Genomic DNA, 14,943 nt, shown 5'->3' with positions numbered 1-14,943 from the left:
AGCTACGTCAATCATTGTTCCATATTTTTTGTGCTTTCATTTGAATCACCCACCCTCAAAAATTAAAACAAGAAGAATAAGCACATATCGTATAACGATTAACGGCTTAAACTACACATACATATTTCTATTAGCATGTTATTCCAATGTTAAAGCTCTCTCGAAAGTGAAAATTGCCTAAAAGAAAATGAAGTCTAAAACATAAAAAGGCATTTATTTTCTCCAAATTTATTCCTTTAGTATTCTTTCTGATGTCATTTATAATATACTAGATACTACTACCGCTTAGGAAACAAATGGCGCTCTGAGAGAGAAGAAGCGGCAAGAAACTCTCCCAGCAAATAATAATATCCAAACATCCAAATACTTATATTATGTTAATAGTTAAATTTTAAAATGTTTAATACCGTTTGCCTTGGATGATAGATAATGTTTTAAATTATACATATAATCTGTACGTAATTCATCACTGTCCAATGTACAAGGTTTATTAGTACAATTTTAATTAGTATCAATTAAAAGTGAGGTAGTTTTGTGATGTGGAGAGGATGTATCGAAGTAGATGGACTGGATCTTATAGAGACACTCATGTATTGGGAAGTCATCATTACAATAACTGAACAGGCCTATAAGGGTCCATAATACCAAGAATCACAGAAGTAGCAATCTTCGTGGGTGCCTGTTATCTCTATACTTAATTCATCTATAGGCTTCTATGAGGCAGAGTTTTCGTTCAGTTGTGTTTCGACTGCGCTTTGAATACAACGCCATGCAAGTGTTCAGTAAAAACTGTCCAAATATCCAAATTTAAAAGATTGAGTGCCGTATTTTAGGTAAGTGTGCTTTTAAATTAACAATATTGTATATGTAACTGACGTTTTTAATCATTTTGCCAAATAATTTCATTTCAATTGCTAAAACGAAATGTTTTAAGGAATCAAATCACCATTGTTCCATGTCAAAATCAACTCACTCTGCGGGAACAGTTGTGTGCATAATTTTTTGTGTTTCAGTCTAAAGGGCGCCGTAGCTAGTGAAATTACTGGGCAAATGAGACATTGATTTATTTTTCAATAATCCTGAGCGGCACTACATTGACAGGACAGGACGTATCACCATCAGATGAACGTTTTCTCATAAAAATGCATGGAATAAGAAATTATTCTGAGGCTGTATTATAACCTAAACGCATGATGTGATGAAATGTAACATTGTCCATCGCACATACAAAAAAATTTAACAAAAAAACAACCGACTTCATAAAACACTATTCCAAAACAATAGATATAATATGCATTAAAAAGTATAAAAACTACGTTACGATTATTGTCATTTTTGGAATCTATTTAACTATTGTATAATAAAATGATAAATAATACACGTGCATTTAATAATATATATATATATATATATATATATATATATATATATATATATATATATACTTACTTAAACGTACATAAATACAGATAAACATCCATGACACGGAAACAAACATCCATATTCATCATATAAATGCTTGCACCTAGCGGGATTCGAACCCGAGACCTCTAGCTCAGTAGGCAGGGTCACTAACCACTGGGCTATGCGGGTCGTCAAGATGAATGAATTATTAAATATTAATTATACGTACAGATAATATATTAAGTAAAAAGTGACAGTAAAAGCGATAATTAAGGGTTGTTCCATTCAACAGCTCGCCATAACAGCGTGCTAACTACTTGCATTCGCCGGGGGATGACGGGGTGAGAGATGTGGGGCGAGAGGGCGGAGGAAAAACGGCGCCCATGAGGCGACAACTACGCAACAAATAACATTTTCCCCTTGGGTGAATTGAGACGAGCGACACCCACTTGTTGCCACAACAAAAATTCTCGATAATGGGATTAATCATCTGTGAAAATTATTACCATAAGCGCGTTCTACGTAGTCGGTAGTAACTTACAATAACTGATTACCACCGCTTATGATCTTGTGACACCAGAGGGATATTGCTTAAACGGGCAATTAATACAACGGGCTCAAATGTGTTTGGACCCAAGGCTGTAAAACAAGTCTATAAAAAAACGCATGTACGTTTGTTCGACGCTTTTACGGCGAAGGAAAGTCGTGAAGAAAAAAATGGCTTGGCTCAAAAAGGCTTGAGCCCAGGAATGAAAAAAAGTGAAAATAAACACGGGTTCATTATCATCACAGGAATACAGCGGTAGAGGGCAAAAATCAGATTAAATAGTGCTTCCGAATGCTAATATTATTATAATAGATAATTATTAGATTAGTGAATGGTGCTTCGGAACTTATTTTAAACACACAACATGCCTGAAAACCTATATAATAATATATAAATAGATAACAACTGCAAGCTAAGGTCGGATATAGATTGTTCCATTCGCTTGGTTACAAATATTATTACAATCATTCTCTTTCGCCGTTCGTTACATGTAGACCTGGCCTAATATTATAAAACCAACACCAGCCTAGCGTATCTCTAAGAAAAAAGCAATTGTATGAAACGTGCTATAATCTTCTTGTAAAAAAACGGAGATAGCCGAAACGTTTTTAACAACTATTCGCTTTTAAATTTAGCCGGATTATACTTCGTCGCCAATCGCCATACCGTAATTACTACTATTTCAAAGTTATGTCAAATCACCGTACGTTTCATAATAAACTTAATTTAATTTTTTACTGGCAGTCCTGCCTCTTATTACGTAGTATTTACATCCTCTTTGGTTCATATCGACAAAGGCGTGTGGTATTATATTTAATCATTTACTAGTCGCCATATTATTGAATTGCTATACGTATACGTAGATCTAGATTTATTTTCTATATCTAGTACTAAATTAAAAATAACTTTAACTAATAAGTTCTTCCAATTTAAATAATTGTATTAATATAGTTTTAAAGCGTAAAATGAAATTATATCAATAGTTTTACATAAATGTGGAAACTTTTAAGTAGCCTTCATTAGTTTTAATTATTTCATAAGTTATAATTGTAAGCTAGCTGTAAGTCTCCCAAATATTAATAAATAAATAAATAAACTATTTCAAAGTTATGTCAAAGCTCACTGCACGTTTCATACTAAACTAAATTTCAATTTTGACTCAGGCAGTTTCACCTCTTATTACGTAGTATTTACATCCTCTTTGCCCCACACCTTGAGTATGGTAAGAAAAAAATCCCTTAACATAAGGCCCAACACTACTAAATATATAAAGTTTTATAGAGGATGTATAAGTCAAAATGTAGGTCAGAATTATGATAATTAATTGGTATTAAGAGGAAATACAAACGCAATCAAACAGGTTATATATTTTAGTAGTAAGAACATTAATTCAATAAAACCAATGTATGCATTCATTAGAGTAATAAAAGATTGTAGAATAATAATTAATATGGGAGCGAAAAGCTAAAAATATTAACAAACAGTAAACTACATAATTTATATCGCTATGGACCGAAAATTTGTGCTTTTAAAATTGCTTTGTTCGAAAAAAAAATATTTGTATATTTTCTCTATTACTTAACATCATCATGACTTACAAATAATCCAAAATAATATATAATATCCAATACATATATTAAGCGTATATTGATAATAATAATAATATTGACACACTTTTGACACAAATTATCTTGCCCCAAATTAGGCATGTATAATATATAACCTGTGTTATAGGTTGCAAGACAACGATATATTTAATACAATATACTCACTTAAATATACAATATCTGGACGACCGAGCCTTGCTCGGATTTTTAAGAATATACAAAACTTGAACAAAAAAAATAACTAATACGAGATCTGGATTCGAACCGGGGTCTTCTGCTTTCCGGATCACCCAATGTCCCATCTGAGCTATAATAGTCTTGTATATAGTGGCGAAATTTACCTTTGTATTCTAATGTTATTGTAGCTGTTTCTCATTCAAACATGGATAAAACAATATTTTTAAATTGAAACCTACCTAGATCGATTTATCACCCCCGAAATATCGTTGGAGCCGTATCCGAGATTCAGATTATATATATATATACAAGAATTGCTCGTTTAAAGATATAAGATAAATACATTTAAACATCTATGACTCGGAAACAAACTTCCATATTCATCATACAAATGCTTGCACCTACCGGGATTCGAACCCGGGGCCTCTAGATTAGAAGGTAGGATCGCTAACCACTCGGCTATACAGATAATATAAAATGACTTGTATTCTGATTCCTACATTTTGAAAAACATACATAACGGCACTCGTTATTATAAATATACAAATTATAGTTGTATTATTAATTCCAGAAGAGAGAATATCACTTTAAAAATAACATATTGTTTAGATTTTAAATATATTTAGATCGTATATATAATTTATAATACCTTAGATTATGTCAATGATTATGATTAGATCAATATTATTTTAGGCTTGAAGTGATGCCAGTTGGCTATTCTGTATACTCCATATTATAGAAGACATTAGTAGGGGAGAGAGGCACCAGCGCTGCCGCCGGTGAGATCCTCGCCTGCCTCCTACCCATAGAGATATAGATTATCTGTGCTCGTATCAATGTGCTTTCCGTTTTCAGAATGTATATGTACGTTAATTGGACACTTACGAGCTCTTTGAGAAAACATTCATCATTAATTTTTTACATGTATATTTCTTTTGGCTGTGAAAAATTATCTGTGTGAATTTTTACGATGCGCGCGCACACCGTCAAGCAAAATTGACACCTACCTCAGCTGTCATTCCTCTTATAACTCATATGTCTACCGAATCACAACCAATGGACGAAAATTAAATAAATTTGAATATATAATTTCAATTTACATTTTTTTTTTTTTTTTTTTTTTTTTTTTTTTTTTTTTAATAAAAAACAAATTTTACATTGCGGTTTCAAAGCAATAAAAACCACTGAGGTTTGTACAATTGCTAAATTAAGTCTACACCAACAGAGTTAAATTAATAAAAGAAAAAATAGTTCACAATCACTTAGCTATACATTATAATTATACAAATAAAAGTAAAAGTACTTGATACAATTAATAGTTAAGCACGATAAGTTGATCGGTGGTCAGTCAAGTCTTAAAAAGTATTTTTTTAAATTCTGTTTTAAATTAGTCTCAGTCAACGAGTCGGTCAAGTCACGTGGCAGTTTATTAATCAGTCTAGGTACTATGTAAGCTGTTGTTCTTTCACCGAACGCATTGGATGCCCGAGGCATGTGCAGCCGGTTTAGACTAACAGCGCGCGTATACACGGGGTGATCTATGGCTGTTTTTAATTTATTATTAAAATAATTTTCTTTTAATATTGCATATTCAATTTGCTTAAATATTGACAACACTTGACAATGCTTAAATAGCCCGCTTTCGTTACCCTGAAATTTACGTTTAATTTGATTTGATACTATTTTTTTAAGAATTTGAATTTGAATTTTATTAATTTTGTCAAGGTACGAATTGTAAGTACGACCGTAACTGCTCAGTCCATACTGAACGTACGATTCGGCTAACGCGTTATAGAGCATTATTTTGACTTTATAGGGTATGCGATTTTTAAGAATTGAGATACTTGCAAGGAATTGTCTAAGTTTGTTGCATACATAGTCCACATGATTACTCCATTTAAATTTATCATCTATTATTAACCCAAGATATGTGTGAGATCTAACTATTTCCAAGGGTGTGCATTTACATGAGTGATAGTTTTTATGTAGGCAGACATGTTCGTGAGCTGTTATGTTTTTGATTGGTAATTTCTTAATAAACGGTGATTTTATTAATAAGAGCTTAGTTTTATTTGGATTAAGAACAAGGCCTACATCATGACACCACCGGGTAAGGTTATTGAGGTCCTGTTGCATAAAATCACAAGCCTTTATTGGATCTTTGTCAGCGATTACGAGACAAGTGTCGTCCGCAAACTGGAAACAAGTGCAGTTTTTTATACAATCTTTGATGTTATTGACGTATGAAAGAAAGTGAAGCGGCCCTAATACTGAACCTTGAGCGGTGCCCTTTCTCACCATGACTGGCTTACTCAACGTGTTGTCTATTTTCACTTTGTATGTCCGATTTTTTAGATAGTCACTGCACCATTCCAGTAATGGACCACGGACTCCACAAAAGTCTAACTCCTGAATAAGTTGATTATGCAACAAAGTATCAAAGGCGCGAGAGAAGTCTATAAATAATACTAAAACGTGTTTTTTAAGATCTAAGTGACTATTCACTTCGTCAGTAAATTTTGATAAAAGGATTGAAGTACTCTTACCAGCCTGGAATCCAAATTGATTTTGTTGTAGTACTTCATGTTTCCTGTAAAAACTATGTATTTGTTCGCATATAAACTTTTCAACAATTTTATCAATCGATGATAGTATTGTTATGGGTCGATAGTTATCATAATCACTATGTTTACCTTTTTTAAATATAGGCCTCACACAGCCTTCTTTTAATTCATTTGGGTAATGACTTTTGCTTACACTGCAATTTATTAAGTTTGCAATAGCCGTGGAGACATCTCTTCCAATTAATTTAATATCTGATACCTTGATACCATCCAGACCAGGTGCCTTACGTGAATTTAAGTTTTGTATAATTTTATAGACCGAATCGCTTGAAGCTTTTTTTAAAAAGATACTGGAATCATTTGGTTGGCGGCAATTATTTTGTTTATAAAGTTTTATGTTGCATGTTGGACTAATATCATTCACTGCATTATCAAAGCTTTTCGCAAAGTTATCTGCAATGATTTCAGTATGCAACCCTTGCGCATTGAATGCCTTAAGAATTGCTAAATCAATAGATGATGACACACGACCTAACATTTGGTTTATTATTTGGTACATTTTTTTTGTATTTCTAAAGTTATTACTAATTTCTTTTAGGTAATATGAATTTTTTTTAGCTTCTAAAACCTTGTGTATCTTGTTACGAACTTTATTATATTCTAATCTTAATTTAGGATCGTAATCATTATTTTTCCATTTGCGAAAAAGTTTCTCACGCTTTTCACAAAGTTCATTGATATTATTATCGATCCAAAATTAACATCTTGTTGCTTCTCAATATATTCTTTATAATGTAATGTATGTTCATAGCCACATAAGTGATTTTGCTAGAAACTGTCATAACCATAATGTTAACACCAAGACCAGACCATAAGCTTATAATGCCTACTACTCGGCTAAGTCGAGTTAGTAAGTCTTTTGTGGGGCGATGTATATGCTTTTACAAAAAGATCCCAGAAAATGTTCAAAACAAAAGTATTACGTTATTCAAAAGAATTGTTAAAAACGTTTGTGTGGTAAAGGTTACTATAATATAAGTGACTTTCTTAATGATACCACAGATTGGGAATGGAGCGACCGCCCTCAGTCTATTAAATAATAAGTATAATTGTACAATATTACTTTGTAAATATATTTTTTGATGAAAAAAAAAGCCCGCTGAGTTTGTTGCGCCCATTCTTCTCAGGCCTGAGGTATTTATTTTGGAATGGGTGGTAGTTTTTTGACCTTCAATAAGTGATGCCACATCCTATTTTGTATAAAAATATTTGAATTTGAATTTGTTGCGGCTCAGTATCGTTCAATGCGAACAAAATAAAGTGCACGGCGTGCCTAAAAAAGTTTTCACTTCGAATAAGAAAAACAATGAAACTTTCTCTAACCAGCCAATACGGTCGTGACTTGGATTATTCATTCGGACAATTACTTACACAATCGCCAAAAACCATCGCCCTGCTCTAAGCTCTATGTAAGTAAATTTCGTATTGAGACGCAATTTACGGTTGATTATGAACGTTATTAACAAGATTGTTAACAATTTGTTATGTTTTAAAGTGATAACCCTGACTTCTGGGATTAATTACACAAATAAAACTGAGCTCAGTTGTAAAGAGCGCTCGTACGGAACGCGAGGTCGCGGGTTCGAGTCCCGCATCGTTCATAATTTTTTTTTTCAGTTTTCTTTTTAATTTGTAATTAATCCCAGAAGTGAGGGTTATCACTTTTTAAACATAACAAATTGTTTAGTTTTGCAATAGCGACATCTTAAGTCAATTTCCTAATATGCAAATATTGGGGTTCAGCAGGTTATTAACAGTTGTAAAGTAGATCTATATAGATGAAGCCACAACCTGAGAGTTAAACAAAATATACAAGATTTTATAAACAATACTTCACTTGAACCGTCGGCTCAGTTGGAAAGAGCGCTCGCACGGAACGAGAGAGGTCGCGGATTCGATTTCCGCATCGTTAATAAAATTTTGTTTTCAGTTTTATTTGTGTAAAAGATTGTACTAAAAACTATTTTATAACCTAAGATCCTACTGCTATATTCTGTAGATACGTTTTTTTATATAAAACTAATTTTAAATGAACGTTTAGGAAGTTTGCAATGTATTACCGATATGTTGCCTATAAAAATTGGCCGCAATTACGAGTATTTAATTTTAGTATAATTAATTTTCTGATGTAAATTGCAACTATATGTTTTTTTTTAATAAATTATGTAAAGAATTGAAAAGAAATATGTTTGCCAGCTCTCAGTCAGCCGCAACATTATGGTTGCCAGTAAACAGGTATATTATTGTGGTTAATTAACAGTCATCTGTTTTTTTTATTTATTTTAAAACAAAATTGAAGTTTTATATTTACTTTTTACGATAAATCATGGTTGCCACTATCAAAAAAACATAAAAAATATTTGCAGATCTCACGGACGAGTAAAAAAAGAAGGACTACGCGCCGTGATATTAGCAAGTGAAGCACCGTTATGTTAGTGTGTGTGCGGTTACGGGGGATACTAGTTACACAATTTTTTCTCCCTTAAATAATCATATATGGGCACAAATACTTATATAGTATCGTTTTTACACTTACCAAACGCGCGACGGGATTTTTAAAATATTTCATTGACAAGCAAACTGATCTGTCAAAGACGATGACAATTCTCAATATAATGGCCGCCTATCGGCCTGTAGTAGTGTAAGTGTGTGCGTGGGGCTATTAATTACACGTTAATTGGCTTGTTTTGGTGCTACACTGTTATGTAAGGTTGTCACCTTACACCTATTTTCTATAAAAATTACATCTTCGGAGTCTTTATTTTTTTACTAGTCAGTGATTGGATCTATTATATTTGACTTTCTATAGTCCGTTTTACTCAAATAAAATAACAACCACAATCTTCCTGTTCAAAATTCAAAATTGTAAATATTTACCGAATGTTACAAAAACTACCTTCAGTGAATGTAACATTTAGCTTTTATATATTACGGTTTCGCATAATTTAAATGTTCCAACGAGAATTATTATTCTCAATGTTGTGTACATTTCTGAGCTGCTTTTAATAATTCCAGCATTCATAAACGTAGTTATTACACAGCTGGCGTTACGATTATTTGCTTAGACACAAAACTATCTAGTTATATAGCGTTTACTCCTTGTCTTATCATAACCTTAATTTAAACTGACTTCTAAATATAAATCCATTTATCAATGTTTTGATGAAAGGTAGTCTAATTTTTTTTTACTTACTCGTCTAACGCCCGTTATCAATATTCAGTCTATCTCTTACTTGAGATAAAAATCGTTGACTTTTCAGTCCCAATAAACTTATCGACGGTAACTCACCTTATTCGTACACGCTGTCTGTCAATGGGACGACGTATAGCTTACCAGCGATAGAAATTTGTATGGAAATTGCAATTCACGCGTCCCTATATAAGGCGATAAGAATGACTCTTGACAGCTAATTACTGACAGCAGAAGGTTGCAATATATCTCTATCTGTAGATAGTATATTGGGAACGGCCGTTAAGAGTGAGGCAATGACTTTCTTGCCAATTCATCTCATTAAAGCTACTTCTTTCCGAAGTAGCGGCAAATATAAAAAGAAAATAAAACTATTGACTTTTATAAGTTTCATTTCCTTGACCTACATGAATAAAGTGATTTTTATTGATTTGATATATTTACTATTATGTAAGTATATATATTTTAAAATATCTGCAACCTTAAGTTCACTGCTACAACCACATACATTCGACCTCGATAATTGACTCAACTTGAAATGTCACTAAAATGTCAACAACTACGTAGCATTATAATTATTATATATTAAAAATGTTTCAGCTTACGATGATGAGGTAAGTTAGATATTTTCGATATAAGAGATAATTTAAAATAATATGGACCAACACTGAGCAGGTAAATCGACAAGAACCTCTTTGCGGTAGAAACAATGAGTACAATTCCATTGAAAGAACTTGGGTTGCAATACTTTATTTTTAGAAATGAATGCAAACTTTTATTTATTTCGTCACCCTGCCAACCGAGCTCACGTGTTAGCGTCGCGGTAGGTTAAAACATTTCTAATGATGAATTTTGATATTTCTTTCAGAGTCATGGATATTTATATGTATGTTTTTTTATGACAATAAGGGATGAGTGCCACTCTTGGATTCTTGAAAACCCCAAAAACTCTGAACGGCACTTCAAATGCACTAGTCACCTTGAGACAACATGTTGTCTCATTTGCCCAGAAATTTCACTAGATACGGCGCCCTTCCGACCGAAACACAGTAATGTTTACACATTACTGCTCCACGGCAGAAATAGGCGCCGTTGTGGTACCCATAGCCTAGCCAACATCCTGTGAAAAGGTGTCTCACACTGGTATATATATATTATGTATGTCTGTGTATACCATAAATACGTCCATATATACATACGCCCATAGTACAGGCTATACCAAGTGATTTGGGCCAAGATTTGTGTAAAAGTGTGTCCTATTATACTGACATATAAAAATTTAAAAACTATACCTACTTGTAATATGTAAACAAATTAATTTAGGTTATTTTTTTTTATATCAGAGGAGGCAAACGGGGAAGAGGCTCACGTAATGGGGAGTGGTGAGACAACCGCTGATAGGCATCCGCTACACCAGTACATTAGTTTTCATTTCTCATACCCGGAAAGTATTGTTGTTTTGATCTGATTATTGGGTGGAAAATGTTGCTTCCCTCCACAGAGAGGGAAAAACTCATACAAATTACTTCCCACCCAAAGGCCTGAACTTTAAAAATAGAACTGCTGTCAGCTGTGTAGAGTTTTATGTAAAAGAAAAACTAATAAAAAAAAATGCTGCGTCCATGTGACTTTCTAAACAGCCGGTGTGAACTTAGCACAAACTTCATTGAGCGGAATAAGCCGCAACAATTACGCGGTGAGTTCCATATTTAAAATTCAAAAAGTCGACATAAATTGTCCTAATTTGACAATTAATTTTAAATAGGTACTACTAATATTATTACATATTATCTATGAACAGTTTAGATAAACAAATAGTTTTATTTTCCTCATATTCGAAATGAAAAGTAGAGTGTTTAACACGGGTAAAAAAAACAATTCCTACTCGTCTAAATACCTCGGGAATTGATTCTTTCGACCCTCGGTTAACAATTTACTATTTCTAGCAAGGCAGGCACTGTATACTTTACTAGTCGTAGTTTAGATTTGGAATATGCAACCTAGAGATTGCTTACCGTAGGTATTTAGTATCCAGCGTAAGTTAAAATCTTTTTAGGTTGTTTAATGTTTGGTTATAAAATAACGGAATCAAATTAACTTAAACACTATTTTTATTTCGGTTGATAACGAGGTAGGCAATGCCTAAGTGCTTGTATGATATTCACCTTCGCACGTCACGCCTCAAGTTAGGATATCATCCCCACCATCTGGATGTGTGGCGGTCCTCCACAGTGCGGTTTTCAAGGAGCTTTCTCCCTCGTACTACAAAGCTGTGGAATGAGCTTCCTTGTGCGGTGTTTCCGGGACGATACGACATGGGTACCTTCAAAAAAAGCGCGTACACCTTCCTTAAAAGCCGGCAACGCTCTTGTGATTCCTCTGGTGTTGCAAGATAATGTGGGCGGCGGTGATCACTTAACACCAGGTGCGCGTACGCTCGTTTGTCCTCCTATTCCATAAAAAAAAATCACGCCCTGCCAGGGTTCAAGAGATGCGTAGCCAGCTTTCAGGTGGGCGTATACTCTACTCTTGAAGAGGAGCAGCCGCTAATTGTTTGCACAAAGTGGCTGTGCGAGGCAAGAAATTTCTTGCAAAACGCGCGGCAGTAGAATGCCAGACGTCAACGTGATGCGGGTGGTAGGTACTTTGCAATTTGACGTTATGTCCGGTTGTGGAATTAATACGCTGGTGTCAACCCGAACAATACCTCTGAGCACTCTCCGCGATAACTGTGGTAGAAGAACGCCAAATAATTTTTCTTAGCTCGATTTCAGACACAAGTTTGTTCCGATTCTCGTCGACGCTATCCCGGGACATGTTGGCACGGCCGGTGTAGGAAGCATATACTGTGCTGTCGTCTGCATAGCAATGAATACTGCTGATTTGCAGCATATCATTGATATGATGTAAAAAGACGAAACAGTGTAGGGGATTATTATTCAGTTTAATTAATCATTATAATCCTCCTTTCTCCCATTTATATTTGCCATTTTTATCTTAGCTGCTGCAAATGGTATCATTTCATTTCGTATCATTATTTTTCGTCGAATTACTCTTGACAGAGCAGTCGTGGTCACGTCGAACGACGAACGATTCTACACCAGTTATCCCTGGCTGTTGCTTCTCTGGCACATGTGTTTAGGGGAGTATTGGTAAGGGCTTTGTCTGGTCTGTCCAGCGCATAGGGGAGCCTCCTCTTGACCTACTGCCGTTGACCCTTCCCTGAACAACAAGTCTCTCTATGGCATGCTCTCCACGTCGCGTGACATGTCCGAAGTATCTGAGGATACGGGCTCTGACTATAGATGAAAGCCTTTCTTTCACCTTAAGCTCTTCAAGTATTGAGACGTTTGTGCGGCGTTGTGTCCAAGATACTTGTAGCATTCGTCGTTTTTCGTATCATAGCTCATTAAAAAAGACTGTTCTGTGAGGAGTTCCTTTGTTAAGAGTCAACGTTGATCCCACTAGCAATATCGCGGTGATGGAATAAAAAAACGTTCAAAGTAAATCTACTGCGGACTGTCATATTGATGAAGCGAATGCTTTCGGAAAGACGAAATCAAGCGAAATTGAAAGGATTGATGGGGTGGAGATGTAAGACTTAAAAGGTATGGATTTTTTCAAAATTCATTTGATTTTTTCATTTCATCCCTCTTTGATAGCAGTCTCGAGAAAATGTCCCACTACGATTTTAGTGCTATTTTTAAATAAGTACAATTTATACAATATTTTACTGTGTAATTCGATATTAAGTACTATAAAATAATCATAATCTAATCTCAGGCTGTCTCTCAGATATTCTGCTGTTGCAGTAAACACTCCTGCCTACTTCAAAGACTCTTTAAGAAAAGCCTTAAAATTTACATTTACGCTCGGTTCACATTATTCCAGTCCAGCGCTGGAATGCTACTGGAGTAATGTGAACCTGCACTAGAATGTACCATTCCATTGCTCAATCTAGTCCAGTTGACTGGATTGACGGTCTATTTTCCGTTCCAACTCGCCCATTCCAACTTTTAAAACATTCATTCAAATTAACACCTTATTTCCTGGCGATAATGTTCAAAATCTATTGTATACGCTCATTGATGGTGGTGGGGTGAACATTTCGTTGGCCATGTAATATGGTTTAGCAATAAAAGGCATAAAGGCATAAAAGGCATTTATTTTCTCAAAATTGATTCCTTTAGAATTCTTTTTGATGTCATTTCTTATAATTGAAATGTTATTATTTACCAAAATAATTTAAAGTCAAGTTGGAAACAAAATTTTGTGACAAACGTGTAAAAAAATTATGCGCCATGCTTTTTAAGTTTGGATATGCTGCTATTTGGTAAGTTTTTCATTGAACCTTGTCATTGCGTGGTGTTGTATTCAAAGCGCGGTCGAAACACAACTGAACTAAAACTCTGCCTAATAGACGCGTAGGCAGAGTTTTAGAATATTTTTGAGAGTGATTGTGAGTCCAGTTGTTTATTGTACGTCAGTGAGAACGCTGACCGCTCAAGGTCCGCGACTAAAACCATACAAGCCACCGATATTCTGTCATGTATCATATTCTTCAGCATAAATAGTGGACGACCTTCGCACCACGCCCGCGAATACTTTCACCGTACTGCGACCGTTAGTTCACTTACGCAGTTACTCTTATCATTAATATAGTTCAAGGATAACGTTTTATTGTTTGGCTGTCGTATAGGACTGCCGAAAGATATTTAATATCAACAAGCTAGTATTAGAGATGGCAAACATTATTTTAAATGAAGTATTCCACACTTTTTTATTTATTTACTAGCTGACCCAGCAAACGTTGTATTGCCGATATTAAAATCGCGATACAAAAGTAACTGTTGATCGTAGATGGTTGAAAATTTGAAGTCGTATGTATTTTTTAATGCTGACTCATAATCAAACAAATTTAAAAAAAATGTCAAAAAAATTATAATTTCGTGTGGACCACCCTTAACATTTAGGGGGATGAAAGATGTTGTCCGATACTTAAACCTACCCAATATACACTCAAAATTTCATGAGAATCGGTCGAGCCGTTTCGAAGGAATTCATAGTTTAACACCATGTCACGAGAATTTTATATATTAGAAGATGATCTGACAGCCAAAAGGGGATTAACATTTTAAAGGCCTGAATCTTAAGCAATCAACACAGTAAAACACAATGATTGTATTCGGACTGAACGTAGTCAGTATATATGTTTACATACACAAATATATATATGTGCATGTGTATGTATGTATGTGTGTGCGTGTGTGTGTGTGTGTGTGTATTCTTTCTAATGTGATAAAAACACAGGATTTAAACTATGAAAAGACGCCGCACTAACATGAAACGATACGTTTAGATGATCAATTATTGTCAACTAAGATAAATTTAATT

At 34.3% G+C, this 14,943-nt stretch overlaps 1 protein-coding gene across 1 annotated transcript in view; it reads right to left on the bottom strand.

Annotated features, from left to right (window-relative positions):
* Nucleotides 1–14,943, bottom strand: part of LOC126969835 (class A basic helix-loop-helix protein 15-like) — a 47,774-nt gene that overhangs the window by 19,046 nt on the left and 13,785 nt on the right. The window lies entirely within an intron of this gene.

The sequence above is a fragment of the Leptidea sinapis genome, chromosome 19 (genome assembly GCF_905404315.1).
Source record: "Leptidea sinapis chromosome 19, ilLepSina1.1, whole genome shotgun sequence".
Lineage (NCBI taxonomy): Eukaryota > Metazoa > Arthropoda > Insecta > Lepidoptera > Pieridae > Leptidea > Leptidea sinapis.
The sequence above is the reverse complement of the archived record's forward strand: the minus strand, read 5'-3'. Positions and strand labels throughout refer to the sequence as shown.